We start from the raw sequence: 8,994 nt of genomic DNA, 5'->3' as shown, positions 1-8,994 counted from the left end.
AGTTGTTTTTCTGGGGTTTTATCTTGTTCCTTCATCTGGCACATAGCCCTCTGCCTTTTCATCTTGTCTATCTTTCTGTGAATGTCGTTTTTGTTCCACAGGCTGCTGGATTGTAGTTCTTCTTGCTTCTGCTGTCTGCCCTCTGGTGGTGCAGTCTCTCACTATTAAGTATGCTGTTAGCTGTAGCTTTTTTAGAGCTGTTACTGATTAAGTTGAAACTCTATTCCTAGTTTGCTGAGAGTTATTTTTTGATGACTTAATGTTCGATTTTGTCAAATGCTTTTTCAGCATCAATTAATATGATCGTATGATCTTTCTCCTTTAGTGTGTCGATATGATCAGTTAGTTTAAGTAATTTTTGAATGTTGAACCAGGCTTGCATACCCAGACTAAATCCAACTTGATTTATGACATTTATACAAATGTATTTGTACCTATATGTGTTTATAAATATGTATTCAATTTGTTAATATTTTGTTGAGGACTCTGCATCTAAGATATTGGTCTGTAGTTTTCCTTTCTTGGTTAATGTCTTTACCTCGTTTTGGTATTAGGGCAATGCTGGAACCAGAATATTTCAGAAGTGTTCCCTCTGCTTCTATTTTCTGGAAGAGATGAAATTGTAGAGAATTGGTATAATTTTTACATTAAATGTTTGGTCAAATTTACTATTAAACATCTGGATCCAGCTTTCTTTTTTTAGAAGGCTATTAATTATTTATTCAAGTTATTTAATAGATATAGGGCTATTCTGGTTATCTATTTGTCCATATGCATTTTGATATTTTGTATCTTTTGAGAAATTGGTCTGTTTCATCTAAGTTAACAAATTTGTGGGTGTAGAGCTGTTCATAGCATTTCTTTATTATCTTGTAAATGTCCAGGAGGTCAATAGTGATGTACCTTTTCTCATCTCTGATGTTGTAATTGGTATCTACTCTCCTCTTTTTTCTTAGTTAGCCTGGCTAGAGGTTTATCAATTTTATTGATTTTTTTCCTAAGAACTAGCTTTTAATTTCATTGATTTTCTCTATTGTTTTGTGTTTTCACTTTCATTGGTTTTTGCTCTAATTTTTATTATTTCTTTTTTCTGCTTGCTTTAGATTTAAACTGCACTCCTTTCTCTAGTTTTCTATGGCAGAACTTTAGGTTATAGATGTTAGGTGCTCCTATTCTAATACATGCATTTAATGCTAAAAATTTCCCTCTAAGAACTACTTTCATATGTATCCCATATGTTTTGATAAGTTGTATTTTCACTTTCATTCATTTCCAAATAGTTTTGAGATTTCTCCTGAAACTTTTTCTTTGACTTATGATTGATTTTTAAATGTATTGTTTAAAACACAGAGATACAGAGAATAGAGTAGTGGTTTCCAGAGGGGAAGAGGTAGGGGGAAGGGTAAAGGGGATCAACTATATGGTGACAGATGGAAAATGAAATTTTGGTGGTGAGCATGTTGCCAGGCATAGAGAAGTAGAAATATAATGTTGTACACATGAAACTTATATAATGTTATAAATCAGTGTTACCTCAATAAAAAATAAAATAAATAAAATTAAAATGTGTTAACTTTCAGATATTTGGGGAGTTTTCAGATATCTTCATGTTATTGATTCCTAGTTTAATTCCATTGTTGTCTGATGATGTATTTTGTATAAACTCTATTATTTTAAATCTGTGAAGATGTGTTTTGTGCCCTAGAATGTGGTTTGTTTTGGCGAATTCTCCATATGTGCTTGAAAAGGATGTACATTCTGCTATTTTTGGATGGATTATTGTATAAATATCAATTAGACCAAGTTGATTGATGGTTCAGATTGTCTCTATCCTCATGGTTTTCTACCTGCTTGGTCTATCACTTACAGACAGAGGTTTTGGAGGCACCTACTAGAATGGTGAATTTATCTCTTTTTCTTAAGAGTTCTTTTCAGTTTTTACCTCATATATCTTGATACTCTCTTTGTAGGTGTATGTACATTTAAGATTGTCATGTCTTCTTGGATAATTGTCCCTTTTATAAGTATGTAACACCCCTCTTTATCCTTGATAATTATTCTTGTTCTCAAGTATGTCTGGTCTGAAATTAATTTAGCCACTATAGCTTTCTTTTGATTGGTAGTCGTTTCATATATCTTTCTCCATGCCTTTTCTTTTAACCTGAGTCTTTATCCATAAAATGGGTATCTAACAACATATAGTTGGAGTATGTTTTTATATCTACAGTCACAATCTCTGGGGGTTTTTCCCCAGTTTTATTGACACATAATTGCCATACATCATTTTGTAAGTTTAAAGTACACAGCATGATGGTTTGATTTACATATATTGTGAAAAAATCAGGTTTAGTTAACATACGTCATCTCATATAGATACAATAAAAAGAAAAGGAATAAAAAAGAATAACAGCAATGTAATGAGAACTTGTGACGACTCGAGGACTCTTAGGATTTACTCTCCTAACAAGACAGTCTCTGTTTTTAATTGGTGTTTATAGACCATTCACACTTGAAGTAATTGTTGCTATGGTTGGATTAATATCTACCATGTCTCTGTTTTCTATTCATTGCACTTATTCTTTATTTTTCCCTCCTATTTTCCTGCCTTTCCTGGTTTTAATTGAGCATTTTTATAATTCCATTTTATCTTCTCTCTTGGAATATGAGCTATACTTCTTTTTAAAAATTTTAATTGTTACCTTAAATTTACAATATACACTTTTAGTGAATGTAAGTCCACTTTCAAATACCATGATACCACATCACATGTAGTGCAGGTACATCGTAACAGAATATTGCCAATCCCTCCCTCCCTTTTCTTATGACATTGTTATCAACTATTTCACTTATCCATCTGCTAAAATTAACCAATACATTGTTGCTGTTTTCTTTTTTTTTTGGAACATCTTTATTGGAGTATAATTGCTTTACAATGGTGTGTTAGTTTCTGCTTTATAACAAAGTGAATCAGCTGTACATATACATATATCCCCATATCTCCTCCCTCTTGCATCTCCCTCCCACCCTCCCTGTCCCACCCATCTAGGTGATCACAAAGCACCGAGCTGATCTCCCTGTGCTATGTGGCTGCTTCCCACTAGCTATCTATTTTACATTTGGTAGTGTATATATGTCCATACCACTCTCTCACTTCGTCCCAGCTTACCCTTCCCCCTCCCCATGTCCTCAAGTCCATTCTCTATGTCTGCATCTTTATTCCTGTCCCACCCCTAGGTTCTTCAGAACCTTTTTTTTTTTTTTTTTAGATTCCATATATATGTGTTAGCATATGGTATTTGTTTTTCTCTTTCTGACTTACTTCACTCTGTATGACAGTCTCTAGGTCCATCCACCTCACTAGAAGTAACTCAATTTCGTTTCTTTTTTTTTTTTTTTTAAATGTACCATCTTAACCATTTTTTTTTAACAACAAATTTTTAGCTTGAGATTTTAATTTTATTTATTTATTTATTTATTTATGGCTGTGTTGGGTCTTCGTCTCTGTGCAAGGGCTTTCTCTAGTTGTGGCAAGTGTGGGCCACTCTTCATCGTGGTGCATGGTCCTCTCACTATCGCGGCCTCCCTTGTTGCGGAGCACAGGCTCCAGACGCACAGGCTCAGTAATTGTGGCTCACGGGTCTAGTTGCTCCGCAGCATGTGGGATCTTCCCAGACCAGGGCTCGAACCCATGTCCCCTGCATTAGCAGGCAGATTCTCAACCACTGCGCCACCAGGGAAGCCCCTCATTTCTTTTTATAGCTGAGTAATATTCCATTGTATATATGTGCCACATCATATTTATCCATTCATCTGTCGATGGACACTTAGGTTGCTTCCATGTCCTGGCTATTTTCACCTTAAACACATAATTATCTTTTAGAACAAATGAAAAAGGAGAAATATAAAATATTTTATTTTGCCTTTTTTTATTCCTCTTTAATGCTATTCCTTTTTTATGGAGTTCCAGTTTTCTGACCTGTATCATTTTTCTCCTACCTGAAGTTCTTTTGACATTGCTTGAAGGGCAGAGCTTCTGTTGAACTCCCTTAGTTTCTGTTTATCTGATATCTCCTTCACTGATAAAAGATAATTTCACTAGGTATAGAATTCTAACTGGACTTTTTTTTAAATTTCAGCACTATATTCATCTGTTCTGACTGCCATAGCAAAATACTGTAGATCAGTGGGTTGAACAACAGTAGTTTATTTTCTCACAGCTCTGGAGACTGCAAGTCCAAGAACAAGGTTGTGGCCAATTCGGTTGCTGGTGAGGGTTCTCTCCGTGGTTTGCACATGGCCACCTTCTCTCTGTGTGCTCACATGGCCTTTCCTTGGTGCGTTAACTTGGAGAGGTGGAGAGGAAGAGAGAGAGTTCTCAACCTTTATTACTTCAAATATTTCTTCTCCATTGTCTCTTTTTTCCATTCTAGAATTACAAATACACATACATTACAACTTTTGCAATTGCCCCATATTTCTTCGACACTATGTTTTCTTTTCCTTCTCTTTCTCTCTGTCTGTCTCTGTCTCTGTCTCTCTGTCTCTCTGTCTCTCTCTCTCTCTGTATTTCTGGTTGGGAACCTTCTCTTGATCTATCTTCAATGTCACTGAATTTTTTTGTCACCTCGTGGAAGACATTCTTCATTTCTGTTACAGCGTTTTTGATTTCTACCATTTCCTTTTTGTTCTTTCCTAGAATTTCCATCTCTGTTCTTATATTACACATATGCCCTTGCATGTTGTCTACTTTTCCATTAGAGCCATTAGCATCTTAATCATAGTTATTTTACATTCCTGTTTGATAATTCCAGATGTGAGTATGTATGTATGTTAGATGTGAGTCTGCTTCTGAGACTTCCTTTGTCTCTTCAGACTGTGGTTTTTTGGCTTCTTTTTAATTTTTTTTTACTTATTTATTTTTTTGGTTTGCCTTTTGAAATGCCTTATAACTTTTTGTTGAAAGCTGGATGTATTGTACCAGGTAAAAAAAATTGACATAAATTGGCCTTTAGTGTGTGAGGATTTATGTTAAACTGGCCAGGAATTAGGCTGTGTTTAAAGTTTGATGTACCTATAGATGCCAGAAGCTTCAGATTCCTCTAGTGTCCTTGTCTGAGTCTCCCCTCTTGACTTTAGGTTTTCCTAAGTTCTCCTACTCAGAGAGAATCTGTGTCTTACAACTCTTTCAACTGTAATCCCCTATTATAATACCAGAGCTTTGTTAGTGTGGTGATATGGTGTGGGGAGGGGAAGTATTCTGTAACCTTCCAGTTAAATCTCAGTGCTTTAGTGGGCTGTGACTAGGACTGTGCCTTTCACTAGTGTGTCTCCTGTGGTATAGCTTTTTGTCTCCTGTCTCCTACTTTCTTCCCTGGCTAAAATGTTTCCAGTCTCTTTCCTTAAAGCCTGACCAACATTGACTTTACATTTCCCCTTAGGTGAGACAGAAAGGCTAAAGAGGGTTGAGAAAAAAAACCTTATCCCAACTGGGATAAGACTCTGGCAAATATTTTCCCATGGATCACAGACCTTTGCTTGTTATGTGGAAGGCTCTGGACATATTTCACAAAGATTATTCTTCCTCTACCCCTTCCAGAGCCACCAGGATATCTTTCTTGGATCTTCACTGTGAGAACCTGGTAGATTCCTAGATGTAAAAGCCAAGGAAGGGTTTGGGCCCCCTCTAAGACTGTGGCCCCCAGGAGTTTCTCCCTCTCACGCTGGTCTACACTCAGCCTCCAGCAACTCATCACACTTTCCATTTAAATGTTCTTCCCAGTTTATGGCTCTAGCAGTTTCTGTTCCAGATAAGCCAGTCTCAGCTGTACCCCTCTGAGCAGCCCTGTCTCCCCATATTTTGACATGACAGTTTGCCCTGCAACTTCAGTACTCTGATGGGTCAAGCAAAAATCACTGGTTTTCATTTTGCCCATATTTTTCCTGTTGTAATAACGAGAGTGTTGATTCCCAAGTTCTTTCCATGTCTAAGGTGAAACCAGAAGTGATAGTGTAGATTTAAACAAAATCCTCATAAGTTATTACAGAGCTGGAACGAATTTCATAGCATAGAAGAGACATCCCTCATCCCTCCTGTGGCCTCTATCCAATTTGAAATAAACTCCTGGAAGCTGAAACAAAGAGCTGTTTCATCCATTCTTTTGGGCTCCTGTTAACAATCAGCTAGTCAGGAAAGGGACCCTATTACCTTTCCTTTCCACTCTGAAGGTTGTAACCCTGAGGTTACACAGGTGGTTGTTTACCTGATTCCCCAGCAAATGGCTTCTGTGACTCATTGACTGCGCTCTGTACTTCCCTACACAGAAGACTGAGTGAATTTATGTTTATATGATGTTCTGAGACTCTCCTGTTGTTTAACAAGGTAGTTAGCCCCAAGCAGTGTTCTCTTTGACTCCAAATGGATTCTGGAGAAACCTTGGCCTTGACTCCGACAGTGACAGACACCCAATTCAAAACTGTTCTGGATTTGCCTTGTGCTTAACAGCTGTTTCTGCGGAGCAGAGATACATTTGGGGGCCTGCTTCTCATTAGCTTGTACTTCACATATTCAGAAGTTACAAGGTCATTACCACAGGAGGTGGAATCATAGGCAGTCACCTCATCTATAAAAGCAGTCTCCATGGAACACGGGCATGTGGGGCCCCGACGTGTGTATTAGCTGAGGAAGGGCATCTGTTAACCTGCAGAAAGCCGTAAGGATCACATAACGGAGCACAGACGTAAAACGCAGACTCTCAGTGCTCTATATAAAATGGAAAGAAAGCCATGAGAGAAAAATAGGATTCATCACTTATGCTACACTCTTAAGTTGTCTGGGTGGTTTATGATCCTTCATTAGTTATTCTTCATAGCACACTTGTGGGAAAAAGGATTGGGTTCATTCAGAGGGAGGAGTGTAAACCTTGAATCAGGCATTGTAGCCTTTCTGCACCTCTTCCATCCCACTCTGCAAGAATCCCCAGGTGGTTGTAAGCCTCAGATGATGGGAGAGCTCGGATTAATAGAAAGGAAGGAATTTTCTGCTCCCAACTTGCATCTGGTAATAGGAATTCTCCTTCAAAGACCTAAAGATAATACATCTGACTGTGGCCCCTTGGAATTGAGGATGGTTTTATTCAAGCCTCCAAGTGTTATGCTTCTGGATTTGGGCACTGACATTTCTTTTCAGAGACATACTGCCCCTGGGTTGTTTACCTTTTTCCCAATGGTGTATACACTCCCTGTGGATTCAATTGTTTAAAAACCAATTTGTCAAGGTATAGAAGAGTCAAGAGTTGGATAGTTACTTGGCTAATGAGACCATTGAATCATCCATCTGAAGTTTTTGCCTAAGCTGTTTCCAAACATTGCTTCAACTATCCATTTTTTGCTGTTCCCGGTAAAATACTATCCATATGTCTGTGAACTAGAGACCTGTGGTGTGTGATTGTCTGAGAGAGGTGCAAAATGAGCTCTGTTCTGAAGGCCGACCTCAGAGGTAACCATTCCAGGGAACCATGCTGCCTGTCTCCAAATTAGGTCAGATCTGAAGAACCAGTAAATAGCTTCTTGGAAGAGGGCCAGAGGCAGAGCAAACTCTCTGAGCTCTGGATTGAATCAAGGGCTTTATGAGTAGTTTGGAATTTTTGAGGAGAGCAGAGTCCTGCCCATTTGAGGAACCACCCTCCCTCGAATTGGGGTATGTTCTGACTCAAAGGAAAATTAACTCCTGTTAACTGTGGGCCTTTGAAATTTCGTCTCAACACCTCAGGCAGTCAACTCATGCTCCCTGAGCAGGACCACAGCCCAGGGGGAGGGGAGGTCTTGGCTTTGGGTGGAGCAGTAGAGTTGTATTCGTTCAAAGCATCAAGTCATTTCTTAGTTTTACCAAGTACTTCTCATGTACATGGAGTATTTATTGCTTCTATATCTCTGTTTCCTGATCTTTTATTGGAGTAATAGTTTATTTTGGAAAGTTAAAAGATTGAAATGAACAACGAACCAGTGTATTTCCTGGTACGTAATCCGTGCTCAATGAACATTTAATACTATTATAGCTTCATCATCAATCGTCAGCATTGTAGTTGCCATCTTACTTGGATAAACTGCCTTATGAAAACATCTAATGCCTTCCGCTAGTTTGGGGGTACCTAGTTAGTTCAGACCCTGAACAACATTAAGAAATCGGCTTTTTGATCACCTTTCCTCCCTCCGTTACTGGAGGTCTTTCCCTTTAACCCTGGTCTCTCTCTCGGAAAGGAGGTCAACTCTAATAAGTTGACCATACTTTATTTAAAATTACTTTCAGTAAAAATCCTCCCAGGCATTTTTGCATTGTGGAAGAAAAAGCTCATTTTCAAGGTGTGCTCCCCCTCCCTCCTTTTCCCTCTCCCATTTCTCTGTCTCTCCCATCTCTCTCTCTCTCTCTCTCTCTCTCTTTGTCTCTCTGACACACACACACAGAGTAAAAATTCAGATACAGGCATAGTCATTAAAGAGAAGGCAGAAAGTGTTAGAGACCCTCAGATTACACCAGGCAGGCACATGCACCTGGCATGTATCTGTAGGATGAATTCTGGATAGCATAGCATTTGCTGGCTGTTGCTCTATTGCTTATTTCTAGGAGACAAGTTTGAAGTTAAAATTGTCCTGGAGTTCCATATGCTTATTAATTTCTATATCCTAAAGTATTATTTTAAATAAAACCACATTCCTACCGAAACTATTCTTTATCAACGCTACACCCATTAAAAAATACCCCCCCCCCGCCCCAAGTAAGAAAAATGTTGGTTAAAGACCATAATTAAACATAAGCATAGCTTTGGAATTCAGCTCTTTTGTGGAAATTGATCTGTTTTTTCACCTGTGTACCTCTTTGACCTTCTATTAAGTCTTCAATGTTAGGGCCACTCAAAGGCAATGACCATGCCTCCTTAATTTGAAAAGGCAAAAGTTATGGAAGTAGTTATCTCACAATTGAATTAACTTGGATGACAA

Source organism: Balaenoptera physalus (genome assembly GCF_965194825.1).
Source record: "Balaenoptera physalus genome assembly, chromosome: 11".
Taxonomy (NCBI): domain Eukaryota; kingdom Metazoa; phylum Chordata; class Mammalia; order Artiodactyla; family Balaenopteridae; genus Balaenoptera; species Balaenoptera physalus.
Note: the sequence above shows the minus strand (reverse complement) of the source record.